Source organism: Oncorhynchus gorbuscha, linkage group LG11 (assembly GCF_021184085.1).
Source record: "Oncorhynchus gorbuscha isolate QuinsamMale2020 ecotype Even-year linkage group LG11, OgorEven_v1.0, whole genome shotgun sequence".
NCBI lineage: Eukaryota > Metazoa > Chordata > Actinopteri > Salmoniformes > Salmonidae > Oncorhynchus > Oncorhynchus gorbuscha.
Window position 1 is genome coordinate 59,711,056 of NC_060183.1, and position 14,370 is coordinate 59,725,425.

The 14,370-nt window shown below is 46.0% G+C and overlaps 1 long non-coding RNA gene across 1 annotated transcript; it reads right to left on the bottom strand.

Moving 5' to 3' along the window:
* Positions 1–271: 271 nt before the first annotated feature.
* Positions 272–1,698, bottom strand: LOC124048016. Its single transcript, XR_006841164.1, has 3 exons — positions 1,318–1,698; positions 812–1,061; positions 272–373 (listed from the first exon to the last, which is right to left on the bottom strand). It is a non-coding gene; the product is annotated as an uncharacterized LOC124048016 (long non-coding RNA).
* Between the last annotated feature and the right edge of the window lie 12,672 nt (positions 1,699–14,370).

The window sequence follows — 14,370 nt, forward strand, 5'->3', positions numbered from 1 at the left end:
GGGCCTGTAAATACGCATTTCACTGTAAGGTCTATTACACCTGTTGTATTCGGTGCACGTGACAAATACAATTTGATTTGATTTAGGCAACTATAATTAGGAATTAAACAGGGAAGGAGTTTAGATAGGCAACTAGCGATAATGTAAGGGCATGGTACAGAGCTGTGTGTGTGTGTGAGAGAGAGAGTGAGGAATGTGATGTGAGGTTCGGTGAGAATTACAGCCAAGTCACTGACTGGAGAGAGAGGGAAGGAGTAGGAGAGTAGCTCACCTCGCTGTGGCCATCTGGTGGAAGGGACTGGGTGCTGCAGGAGTCAGGTGACCGCTCTCAGAGCCCACATCTCGGATGAGATAATAATAATAATATCCTATCCTATCACACAGAGGGTTTGAGAGACAATTACTGCTGGTTTAGAAGATATTGCTGAATTGTCAAGATAAATGACCAACATTCTTATTATTCAACATTATTTTTCATATGCATAGACCTATACACTTTTTCCTCACTTACTAGCTCTGACTTTACTGATTGATAGCTACTTTGAGGAAAAATGTACTTACTATGCCTATGATATGTGGTTGTCCCACCTAGCTATGGATAAGAGTGTCACTTAAATTCAGATATTTGTTGGTTGAACATGCTTTGGAAACAAGTTAGATGCAATTACATTGTGTTTTTAGTCATGAACAGGAAATGAGTGGATAGTGTGCAAAAAGTAATGACATTTTTTATTTCACAACAGACACCAGGTAGGTGAATAAGCAGTCAAAAATGTAATGGAAGCTTGATCCAGTCTCTCAAGTAATTGACCTGAGATTACACTCTCCTGGTCCCAGGCTGCAGTTTGGAGCCCCTCCTCTCTGACGCAGTACTCTCCCCCAGACTGGTGAGCCTGCTGCCTCGAGACATCCTGACCTCTGACCTCTTGCTGTCACTGGCAGGCGAGCCATGAAATGCAGGGGATTGGCTGAGGTCTTTAGGGGAACAAAGAACTGATTTGCTGGTCCTTGGTCTTGCCAGTGGAATGAATGTAGCGTCCTTCTGACCTAGCATTGGCTATCTGAAAACACATAATAGTGAGTATTAAAAAAATAATACAATTTAGGAGCTGGTCAGAGTTTATGATCAGCATTTAGAGGCATTGATGTCCTGGGTCAAATTCATTAGTGCACAGTCTGCACACCGTAGCAAAAGGGTATGGAACGTAAAACGACAACAAGTTTAGATAGTCACTCTCTGTTTCAGCCAGTTTGCTTCCGTTTGGTTCAGTTTGGTTCCTAGTGAATACAACCCCGGTGCAGTGAGTTCAGACTCACCTCTGAGCTAGACATGTGTGGCCCTCCTCCCTCCTGGTCCCTGGGTGTGGTCCCTCTCTTGTCCCCTCACCGCCTGCATGTGTGGCTTCTTCTCCTGCATCAGGAAAGTCATGGTCTCCCTCTGTCAGATCCAGGTCTAGCAGTCTGGGCACCTCCCTGAAACTCTGGTAGCTGGAAGAGACAGAGGCTTTGGATGTGGGATTTACAAGAAAACTGATATTGACATTACTACTACATTGATCAATTGGCTGCTTTTGAATAGTTCTGTACTTCATATACAGACTAGACTTCTTACAAGGATTCACCCAAATTACAAAATGACATATTTCCTTACTCTGTAAGTGGTCTATGGACAAGGTAAGACAGCAATCCATGCTTTGGTTTTGTTTACCTCTGGCCACTGTCTCCAAATGGTAATTTTATCATTTTTTGTCCATAAACAAATGCAAGTCCATATCCCAAATGTTTTGTTTTTCCGAATCTCAAAGTGTCTAAAATTGATGGAGTCTTTTACTGGTACATCAGCAAGCTGAAGTCTCTCTCTACACGTTTGTGTTTGTGACCTAAAGGAAGGAGGAGAGGGACGGCAGTGCCTCCTCCTCTCCCATCCCTCCCTACACTCCCTCGCTCTCTCTGTTAGCCGAGCTAACCTCCACCCTCATCACCCCCCCAGACTCCCCAGGCAGAGGTAACACTGGACTCTGGAGAAAGAGAGAAAAACAGAGAGACAGCGAGAGAAAGAGAGAAAGAGAGAGTAAGCAAGACAGAGGTTAACACTCTTTGAAAGGCAGGCCTCCATTCTGTGAGATAGTATAGTATAGAATAGTGAATAATCTAATGTAGTTTATTCAGTAGCTGTGTTGTCATGGTACCTCAGGGCTCGCTGCCCCCTTCTGGCATGGAGTAGGGGGTGGGGTAAGGTGGTAGAGTGGGAGGGGCCTCTGAGTTGGGTCGGTTTCTGTTCAGTCTGCTCCACCTGCTCGTTGAGCTCCTCCAAGCGCATCCCACACTGGAATATACAGCCCTCGAACTCCCTATCTCACACACACACACACACACACACACACACACACACACACACACACACACACACACACACACACACACACACACACACACACACACACACACACACACACACACACACACACACACACACACACACACACACACACACACACACACACACAAAACACAACGCACACTTGAATGTTCTCATTCCTACCATATGGAACAGCATGTTCTAATAGACCCTTTCTATAACAGTTTAAACACAGTATTGTAGATATCCTGCAGTGTGGTCTTACCTACCTGGGTCAGAGGGGCTCAGCCACTCTCTGCAGTTGGACTCTGTGTTCATCTCATGCTGCTAGATAACCTCTTTCCAGAGAATCCTGCCCCTGGAGAAGCGAGGGGCAGAGAAGCTAAGGGATACATCACATCATTACTAATACAAAATGGTGGCTTTAGCACTGGGAGATGCTCCTCTATTTGCAAGACTCAAGGGAGATAAATATCAGAACAATACCTTGATCTGCTCAAACGGTTTGAGTTTCCCTCTCCTCAGGAGCTCTTCAAATGTCTGCACCTGGTGGAGGAATCTGTGAGTCTGCTTTGAGAGGGCCCTCTCCAACTCCAGGGCCCAGGCTTCTCGAGGAAGAGGATGCCGTTGAGGAGGGACGGACAGGGGAGATTCCGCCAGGTCCTTTAGTCTGGAGAGAAAATAGGTTTGCACTAAAGGACAATTGAAATGTGTGAATTGTTGAATTATGTATTTATTAGGATCCCCATTAGCTGTTGCTCATGCAGCAGCTACTCTTGCTTGGATCCACACATGAGAGGCAGAATCAGCTGTCAATGGAGTGTAAGAACATATTTCAACAAAGCAATATCTGTGTCCCAAATTTGATCTGTGTCCCCAATGTTAGCCTTTTACCCATAGGGCTCTTTTCAAAAGTGGTACACTATAAAGGGATTAGGGTGACATTTGGGATGCAGAGATCATTCAAAGATGACTGTTATTACCTTGGTGGGCAGCCTGTTCATTCAGGTGAATGGAGCCTGAGCTGAGCTCCGTCCTCTGAGCTTGGGGAAAGGTTAAGGTCATGCCTTTTTAACCTTCATGGAGCACACCTGATTAGACAACGTGACTGCAATTGGGAGGGTCAGAGTAGAAGCCCACCTGGAGAGAGAGACAAAACCATAGAGAGAAACAGGTGTCAAATCAATGAGATGTATGCCACCATAAACATAAATTAGGTAAACGATAGCCTAAATGTGTTTATAGTCATAAGCTGTTGGGACAGAGGCAGGGATATAAATAAAGACCTTGATAGTTATGCTATCTTGGAGGAGATATGCTTTTCAAAATAGAAAAGTCTGAAATCTATGTGGTGGCCCTAGCCTCTGTATATCTATGTGTATATATGTGTATCCATCACATCCTCCATTTTGTGGAGAGTTTTTATCACAACCCTTCTCAGTCTCAGGATGATAGAACTTTGATTAGAAAGAGTGGGTGTGTTAGTGATGGCTGTGGCTGAAGCTGACTGCCCCTCTCTGGTAAGCCCTTGAGACAGTAAATCACAGTGACCTCTGCTTGACCTCCCAAAGTGTCTGTGTAGCACCATCTCAACACAGCTGCCATGACTACCCAGTGCCCACCGAACAGAATGGGGAATAGGCTAACTGTCAGAAGCCATTTAATCATTTTCATACAAGCACATATTGGGCTGTGTTCGATAAAGGATTAGAATTGAATTGGCCTTCCCTGCATATCTACACTAGTATGTCTCCAGAAGGAGGAGGATAGAGATAGATGGCTGTCTGCTTGTGTGGGTAAGGAGAAGAGTATGAGGGGCTACGCTGATATGAAATAGTATTAAGAGTAGAGTGCTCTGCAGCTGGAGAAGGAATGTGGGACAGAGGACAGGAGGAAGGAATACTCCTCCTAGATCCACATTCGATACGATGTGTGTGAGCCTTAGTTTCCACTTCAAATCAATGACTAGGCTATAACCAACATTAAAGAGGCAAGATACTGTGAATGTCCAAGACTATGAAAACAAACTGTCACGACACTGTCCATCTGGAGAGGACTCCCCTACAGGGCTCTGAAATCAATTACGTCATTTCCTGTTTTCCTTGACTGTGTCATGAGGGCAAAATCAATGCATGTGATTGTTCTATTGTGAACCGCAGAGTCACTTGACTGTATCCCACATGACAGGATGGGTCAATTTAGTGTTGGTCTAGTATTGGGGTTAGAGAGAAATGAAGACCTACCAACCCAACTGCAAAAGCTAAGTGGTGTTGTTAACCGTCGAACCAAATAGTCAACTACACAAGCATCAGTTAAAGTTGTTCTAGTAATAATGCAGTGTGCTAGAATTTGTATCTTATTCTATAGCTTTTTGAGCTACATGAGAACCTAACATTCCTTGGGTTCTACCACCACAAACTCTGTTTGCTACTGTCTAATTATTTCATTTGACCTACAATACCAATGTGGCTCTTCAGAGGTGCTGAGAATAGTCCAACAACAACAGAGGCTGGTGTTTCTCTTCAGTAGGTAGTGTATTGTGCACGCAGGGTTCCCTCTGAAATAAACTGTGTACCAAATGGTATCCTATATCCTATAGTGCACTACTTTTGACCAGAGCCCTGAATGGGAATAGGGTGCATTTAGGATGTTTAAACAGGCTATAATCATACAGTCCACTGGAGTAATCATAATCATACAGTCCACTGGAGTAATCATAATCATACAGTCCACTGGAGTAATCATAATCATACAGTCCACTGGAGTAATCATAATCATACAGTCCACTGGAGTAATCATAATCGTACAGTCCACTGGAGTAATCATAATCATACAGTCCACTGGAGTAATCATAATCATACAGTCCACTGGAGTAATCATACGCATACAGTCCACTGGAGTAATCATAATCATACAGTCCACTGGAGTAATCATAATCATACAGTCCACTGGAGTAATCATAATCATACAGTCCACTGGAGTAATCATACTCATACAGTCTACTGGAGTAATCCTAATCGTACAGTCCACTGGAGTAATCATAATCGTACAGTCCACTGGAGTAATCATAATCATACAGCCCACTGGAGTAATCATAATCGTACAGGCCACTGGAGTAATCATAATCATACAGTACACTGGAGTAATCATAATCATACAGTCCACTGGAGTAATCATAATCATACGGTCCACTGGAGTAATCAGATTCGTACAGTCCACTGGAGTAATCATAATCGTACAGTCCACTGGAGTAATCATAATCGTACAGTCCACTGGAGTAATCATAATCGTACAGTCCACTGGAGTAATCATAATCATACAGTCCACTTGACTGGCTGCATCACTGTTTGGTATGGAAACTGCCTGGCATTCGACCGCAAGGCGCCGCAGCGGGTCATGCACACGGCCTAGTACATCACCCTTTTTGCACAATTTTTTTTGGGACTCTTTACTATCTGTTACTTTATTCACAGTTACAAGTGTATATCTACCTCAATTACCTCATACATCTGCACATCGACTCGGTACTCAGCATACTGCCTCAGCATACTTGGTCATCAGCCTGTTGTAGTCCTCCCAGAGAAAAGAGGGGGCAGGAAAGAGAGAGGAGGGAGGATAATAGTCAAGGCCGTGAGCTGGATAGAAAGTAGAGAAGCACTATTCTGAGCTAGACAATTGGAGCATCATTCAGTGAATTAGTGTCAGCGTGTGGAAGACATGGAAAGTTGTTTAGCCTTTGCGTCTGAGTATGTCAGAGTGCTTAGGAATCAGACTTAGTCTGAGTCTGTCAGAACGCTAAGGAATCAGAGTAAGTCTGAGTCGGTCAGAGTGCTTAGGAATCAGACTTAGTCTGAGTCTGTCAGAACGCTAAGGAATCAGAGTTAGTCTGAGTCTGTCAGAATGCTAAGGAATCAGAGTTAGTCTGAGCGTGTCAGAATGCTAAGGAATTAGAGTTAGTCTGAGCATATCAGAATGCTAAGGAATCAGAGTTAGTCTGAGCGTGTCAGAATGCTAAGGAATCAGAGTTAGTCTGAACGTGTGCCTGTGGTGTGGTCCTACTCTCTGTGTATGTACCTGCAGCTGCGGTACCAGAGTGCTGGCCTGTTGTGGGGATCTGAAGTCCTCTGGCACCATGGAGTTTAGGGGCCTGTGGGGTCCATTGGGGGGTGAGGGGGTCCGTCTGTACTGCTCAGCAGCAACTCTCTCACTATGTCAGCAGTGGACTTGAAAACCAGTGCGGGCTCCACTGACAGAGACCTCTTTCTGGGGGAGTTTTTGCTCTTGGGGGGTGGAGGGTGTAGCCGCTTATGGGGAAGCGGACCCTGGGCTCTACCTTGGAGAAGTCTGGGGTGGGTCCCTCTCCTGGGGTGGGGTGGGCTGTCTCATCTTCCTCGGAGAGTGAGAGGCGTGTTTCCAGTAGTTAGTGCCTGACTCATCCTATAGGCTCTCTTCAACCCCCTTGTTTCTCTATCTGAGTCGGTAAGATATCCCATGCTCAGGAAAGATGGCTGCTGGGTAAGGGGAGGTCCTAGGCTTGAGCTCCTCCCCCCCTGCCAATGAGGCCTGGGGGCATGGCTCATTTGGCTGCTGCGGGATTCCGGAAGGCTCTCTGTAAAGGTGGGTTCCTCCGGGAATGTCTCAGCTTCAATCCCGGGAGCATTAGCCAACTCCTCGGAGGAGAAGTGGAGGAGGTAAAGAAAGGTACAACCTCTGGGTGGGGAGGAGGGATACGTGGGGGATGGACTGAGCAGGTCAGGTGGGAAAAGGGAGGAGAAGTCTTCAGACACACTCTCTACCAATCGTGTCCTCCCTCTGTTGTCGCTCTCTACCAATCGTGTCCCCTCTCTGTTGTCACTCTCTACCAATCGTGTCCTCCCTCTGTTGTCACTCTCTACCAAACGTGTCCTCCCTCTGTTGTCACTCTCTACCAACCGTGTCCCCCCTCTGTTGTCACTCTCTACCAATTGTGTCCTCCCTCTTTTGTCACTCTCTACCAACCGTGTCCTCTCTCTGTTGTCACTCTCTACCAACCGTGTCCTCTCTCTGTTGTCACTCTCTACCAACCGTGTCCTCTCTCTGTTGTCACTCTCTACCAACCGTGTCCTCTCTCCGTTGTCACTCTCTACCAACCGTGTCCCCCCTCTGTTGTCACTCTCTACCAACCGTGTCCCCCCTCTGTTGTCACTCTCTACCAACCGTGTCCCCCCTCTGTTGTCACTCTCTACCAACCGTGTCCTCTCTCTGTTGTCACTCTCTACCAACCGTGTCCCCCCTCTGTTGTCACTCTCTACCAACCGTGTCCTCTCTCTGTTGTCACTCTCTACCAACCGTGTCCTCTCTCTGTTGTCACTCTCTACCAACCGTGTCCTCTCTCTGTTGTCACTCCCTACCAACCGTGTCCTCTCTCTGTTGTCACTCTCTACCAACCGTGTCCCCCCTCTGTTGTCACTCTCTACCAACCGTGTCCTCTCTCTGTTGTCACTCTCTACCAACCGTGTCCTCTCTCTGTTGTCACTCTCTACCAACCGTGTCCCCCCTCTGTTGTCACTCTCTACCAACCGTGTCCTCTCTCTGTTGTCACTCTCTACCAACCGTGTCCTCCCTCTGTTGTCACTCTCTACCAACCGTGTCCTCTCTCTGTTGTCACTCTCTACCAACCGTGTCCCCCCTCTGTTGTCACTCTCTACCAATCGTGTCCTCCCTCTGTTGTCACTCTCTACCAACCGTGTCCTCTCTTTGTTGTCACTCTCTACCAACCGTGTCCCCCTCTGTTGTCACTCTCTACCAACCGTGTCCTCTCTCTGTTGTCACTCTCTACCAACCGTGTCCCCCTCTGTTGTCACTCTCTACCAACCGTGTCCTCTCTCTGTTGTCACTCTCTACCAACCGTGTCCCCCCTCTGTTGTCACTCTCTACCAACCGTGTCCTCTCTCTGTTGTCACTCTCTACCAACCGTGTCCCCCCTCTGTTGTCACTCTCTACCAACCGTGTCCTCTCTCTGTTGTCACTCTCTACCAACCGTGTCCTCTCTCTGTTGTCACTCTCTACCAACCGTGTCCTCTCTCTGTTGTCACTCTCTACCAACCGTGTCCTCTCTCTGTTGTCACTCTCTACCAACCGTGTCCCCCCTCTGTTGTCACTCTCTACCAACCGTGTCCTCTCTCTGTTGTCACTCTCTACCAACCGTGTCCCCCCTCTGTTGTCACTCTCTACCAACCGTGTCCTCTCTCTGTTGTCACTCTACCAACCGTGTCCTCTCTCTGTTGTCACTCTCTACCAACCGTGTCCTCTCTCTGTTGTCACTCTCTAACAACCATGTCCTCTCTCTGTTGTCACTCTCTACCAACCGTGTCCTCTCTTTGTTGTCACTCTCTACCAACCGTGTCCCCCCTCTGTTGTCACTCTCTACCAACCGTGTCCTCTCTCTGTTGTCACTCTCTACCAACCGTGTCCCCCCTCTGTTGTCACTCTCTACCAACCATGTCCTCTCTCTGTTGTCACTCTCTACCAACCGTGTCCTCTCTCTGTTGTCACTCTCTACCAACCGTGTCCTCCCTCTGTTGTCACTCTCTACCAACCGTGTCCTCTCTCTGTTGTCACTCTCTACCAACCGTGTCCCCCCTCTGTTGTCACTCTCTACCAATCGTGTCCTCCCTCTGTTGTCACTCTCTACCAACCGTGTCCTCTCTTTGTTGTCACTCTCTACCAACCGTGTCCCCCCTCTGTTGTCACTCTCTACCAACCGTGTCCTCTCTCTGTTGTCACTCTCTACCAACCGTGTCCCCCCTCTGTTGTCACTCTCTACCAACCGTGTCCTCTCTCTGTTGTCACTCTCTACCAACCGTGTCCCCCCTCTGTTGTCACTCTCTACCAACCGTGTCCTCTCTCTGTTGTCACTCTCTACCAACCGTGTCCCCCCTCTGTTGTCACTCTCTACCAACCGTGTCCTCTCTCTGTTGTCACTCTCTACCAACCGTGTCCTCTCTCTGTTGTCACTCTCTACCAACCGTGTCCTCTCTCTGTTGTCACTCTCTACCAACCGTGTCCTCTCTCTGTTGTCACTCTCTACCAACCGTGTCCCCCCTCTGTTGTCACTCTCTACCAACCGTGTCCTCTCTCTGTTGTCACTCTCTACCAACCGTGTCCCCCCTCTGTTGTCACTCTCTACCAACCGTGTCCTCTCTCTGTTGTCACTCTCTACCAACCGTGTCCTCTCTCTGTTGTCACTCTCTACCAACCGTGTCCTCTCTCTGTTGTCACTCTCTACCAACCGTGTCCTCTCTCTGTTGTCACTCTCTACCAACCGTGTCCTCTCTCTGTTGTCACTCTCTACTAACCGTGTCCTCTCTCTGTTGTCGCTCTCTACCAACCGTGTCCTCTCTCTGTTGTCACTCTCTACCAACCGTGTCCTCTCTCTGTTGTCACTCTCTACTAACCGTGTCCTCTCTCTGTTGTCATCCTCTACCAATTGTGTCCTCTCTCTGTTGTCACTCTCTACTAACCGTGTCCTCTCTCTGTTGTCATCCTCTACCAATTGTGTCCTCCCTCTGTTGTCACTTTGTTGTCACTCCCTCTGGGTCCAAGGCTCCAGAGTACCAGGGCAGATCATCCTCTCCATTCTCCACTCCCTCTTCTTCTCCCTCCTCCTCTTCTTCCCCCAGACCCACATTATGCAAGGTGTTCTCCAGTCCTATAATCCCATTCTCATCCATCTGGCTGTGGAAGTCCTCTTCTTCCTCTTCTTTCCTGTCCCCACCTTCCTTCTCATCCCCATCCCACCAGTCCACGTCTGAGTCTATGGAGCTGTAGGGAGAGGGGTGTTGAGGAGCAGGGGTCCTCTCTCTCTCTGGTTCTCTCTCTCAAGTCTGACCTCTAGCCATAGGCTGCTCTGGTGCTCCTCTGAAGCCCACCTCCCACAGCCATAGCTCAGAATCTAGCCTTCTGGACCTGGCTGTAGGTCTGTTCTTATGGAAAGCTTTGTCATTGGGGCACTGGATACCCTGAAACCAAATGCAGTAATATTACAGGATTAGTGAGGGAAGCCTAACTCACTTTGCCCAGTCCAACAAATTTCAAATGCAAGCACACACATATTCACAGGTTGCATTATAAATGTCGCCCTTTCCCCTACATTGGGCACTACTTTTGACCAAGGACTTTAGGGAATAGGGTGCCATTTGGGATGCTCCCATAGACACACGGTAATGCTGCGTACGCACCAACATCTGGGGAAAGTCAAATGCAGCATTATACCACTGCATCCCTACTTCTCTGAAGACAGATGTGACTTCACTACACTGAAAACTGCAGGCCATCTTTGAGGCAGTAAGGCCGTCGTTCAATCATTTGATGCAGAACACAGAGCTAATGAACTGTGATTTAAAGAGCAAGGAAATGAACAGTCTGTCTTCATCCTCATACACAGCTGCTCTCTACTGTTAACATGGAAGCATCTTAATTAACAGACAATCACGTGTCACTCCTTCAGTATACCCAATATTTCATGCTTACGTAGGAGGGCTTTTTCTCTCTCTCTCTTTTAAACAATTTTTGGGGGTTAATGTTTGCTTTATTCAGAGACAGACTATAATATGGGGAGACAGATTAGAGAGAGACAAAGGGTGGGAACAGGGATTGAACCCCGGTCTCCCAAGTCTGTGTTTAGACCCCCAGACCATGTGGCCTGCACAAAAGAAGGGCTTTCATATAGGAGAGGGGAATGGGGATATTAATTCCTAAAGGTAATCTTAGAAGAAATAAAGATCCATGTTTCAGTTAAACTATGCAAATTATGAAGATCAATTGACTTATCAAATTTAATTGCTCAGTTTTGAGAGATATTGCATATAGCTATTTAGGCTAGCAATGGGAACACATCTGGGGTTTATATCAAGATAAAATATTTTTTGATGTCATGGAGTCTTTGACTGTCACCATAGCAACAGACAACACCAAACCCTGCCTTACTGAGCTCGGAGAACAACAGGCCTCAAAGCTGCACTTCTTACCTTCAGCCAATCAGCATTCACACAGCATTGACTCACGGACAACAAAAAAAGCATGGAGAGAAGACAAATGAGAAGTTTCTGGGGGTTTGAGTGGGAAGCAGCTATAGACTCATCTGTATGAGTGACACGTACCTCCTCACCATACTGGAGTGCACCTTCATGCACTTCAAAATACCTCACACAAGAATATAAACATTCTATACCTGTGAATGTGTTGTAGGACGAAGAATGGAACAGAATCTATTAGGATAACAAATCAGTTTTGCAAGACACAAAGACCCAGAAGTGTTTGAAGAATATATTGTTACAAACAATATGTCTAACAATAAGCAACATCCAAAAGTGTAGTTTTGAGATATGAATATTCAGATATTGTATGTTGAATAAATGTGAAAATGTGCATTTCAGAATCTTGACATACTCCATATTTGACATACACTATAATAGGGTCTTACAGGAGGCATGTATAGGTCTAAAAATAGCCTAAAATGGCCAATTTCATCAAGATTTTAAATAAAATGGTTTGTGATACCAATGTAAAAAGCATGTTAAAGCATCCTTCCTCTCAATGAAGTTGCTATGTGAGATTTGCCAGAACAATCTGAGACGCCAGCAGACTCATATAGCCCCTCTGGCCTCATTTCATACACACATGTATGGAGAATCTCTCTCCACAGAGGAGAAGAGGCAGCTGGGCTGACGCAGCATGAGACAACTGAGACAACTGGGAAAACACAAGCACTTCAGGCAGATAAACAACTTCGGGGCATTTTTCAATGCTAATTTCAGATCCGGGACATAGTTCATTAGTGAATATCAGACTTATTTTGATGTAGCCTAGATAGGATGCATACAAAATAAACAACTTATCTTAAGTAGGACTATAAATTGAAACTGTAGGATCATATCTTTGATACATAGATTAGGCTAGTCTGCACATCTTCACTCGTCAATAGAGCAATATAGCCATTCTGTTGATTGTAAAGCATAAAGAATGTGGACTCACCTGTTGCTTAAATCCAAGCGACGTGTCCATACAGCCCTGAAACCATACTCCAATATTTTATGTGGTCAGGCTGGGGTATTAAACCATGCGGGGTTTACCTACAGCTCACAGACAGACAGGGCTGATCTGTTGAGCACACCCACTAGTACCTCTCCACAAGAGCCCCACAGAGCCACACTGACATCTAGGCCACTCCTTGGAGTGCCAGGGGAGCTGTCTCTCTTTGAGACTGGGATGATGGGAGCTGCCAAGCTAGGCTAATTAACACCCCTGCCTGCTAGGCTCTCCGCGACGACAGACTCCCAGCCCTCCCTCCCAAAGCTGTCAGGACAGACATCAATGGAGCCAAAAGCAACACATTTCAGTTTTGTTAGGCTGAAGACGAGAATTCTGATGATTCTATGAATCTATTTGAAGCCTCAGGATATCACTCAAGCTGAGAGAGAGCCCAGTCCAGTGAATATTAGCTAAGATGACCTGCTAAATATCTAAGCAACATAGGCTAATCTTCTTACGAGGCAAGGGGGAGAGATAAGGATGTGCAGACAGTCACAGAGCAGAATTTGTTGGGTGCTCATGCTAGGAGAATGACAAACAGGCCTGGGCCTAGTGCTGTGAATAATGCTCAAAGTTTTAACTTAGCAAAACCAAAGTTAGGGGACCACAGTAGTTTAGGTGACTAATACCAGGTCAACTTATTACAAAATTCCCAAGTCTCCAAACTGCCTACCCACAAGATTTTCCATCCTGACAACATGCTATATCAGTTAGTCAAGGTTGATCAATGTTTAGTGAGCCGAGGACAACAGTCTCTCTGATGCAGTGAAATTAGGAGAAACATTACAGGGCGTCAGTGGTTCCTTGACTCCACTGGGGTAAAGCACACAGAGGCCGCCCAAGAGAGCCCATCAGACTTGTCAATTGTTCACACTTGTTTAGTAACATTGTAAAATGACTATGTAACAACAAAGTAATACATAGATACTACTAATGTACAGTATGACATTTTTACATAACATTTTAGGAATAGCTTTGCATAGCACAATGGAGTTGGGAGGTTTTATCACACACACACACACACACACACACACACACACACACACACACACACACACACACACACACACACACACACACACACACACACACACACACACACACACACACACACACACACACACACACACACACACACACACACACACACACACACACACACACACACACACACACACACACACACACACAAGAACGCTACAGATTCTAAACTTACCTTGTGCTTCTTAGGTTATATCATCCAAGGCAGTCGTAGCAGGAATTCAGAGAGACAGTGAAATTGCAGCATCGGCAGACTTAAGAGTAGCAGGCCCTAGTTGCCTTGAGAACTGCATACAAAAACAGACTCACGCCAATGTCACCAAGTGACCTTGCGGTGCATGGCAAAACATGACTTCACTCAATGCCACCTGAGTAAACAAAAAGACTTAGCTATAGCTAGGTTCAGTTTCAATTCAGTCACTGACCATAGCAAAGAGTATACATCTTTATTTTAAAACCTGTGCTATAATATCTACATCTATTCTGCCTATTTATCTATTCTTTCTCGGACATGAACACACTCTCCAAGTCGCTCCAAGTCCCGAAAAATCAGTATTTGAATTCCCATCACTCTCTATTTTAGATTTATAGTCATAACTTATTAAAAGTAGATTACCTGATCGTGGACAATAATGTAAATCTATCAGGAAAAAGGTGAAAGAGTATTGTTGGATAATTCTTCCGTTCTCGTGGCATGGCACCGATTTTCAAAGCTAAATGTTATCAAGAAACCAAACAACAGAGCGAAGTACCGATTGGTTCGCTAGGGGGCAGGACTTTCTGACTGATTTTTCCAGAAATAAAAATGTGCAGTAAATGCATATGAAAATGTAGACATAATAATATAAGTGCCCCTCCAGTGAGTCAGAGATCAAATGCTTCTCTCTATAGGCTCCCGG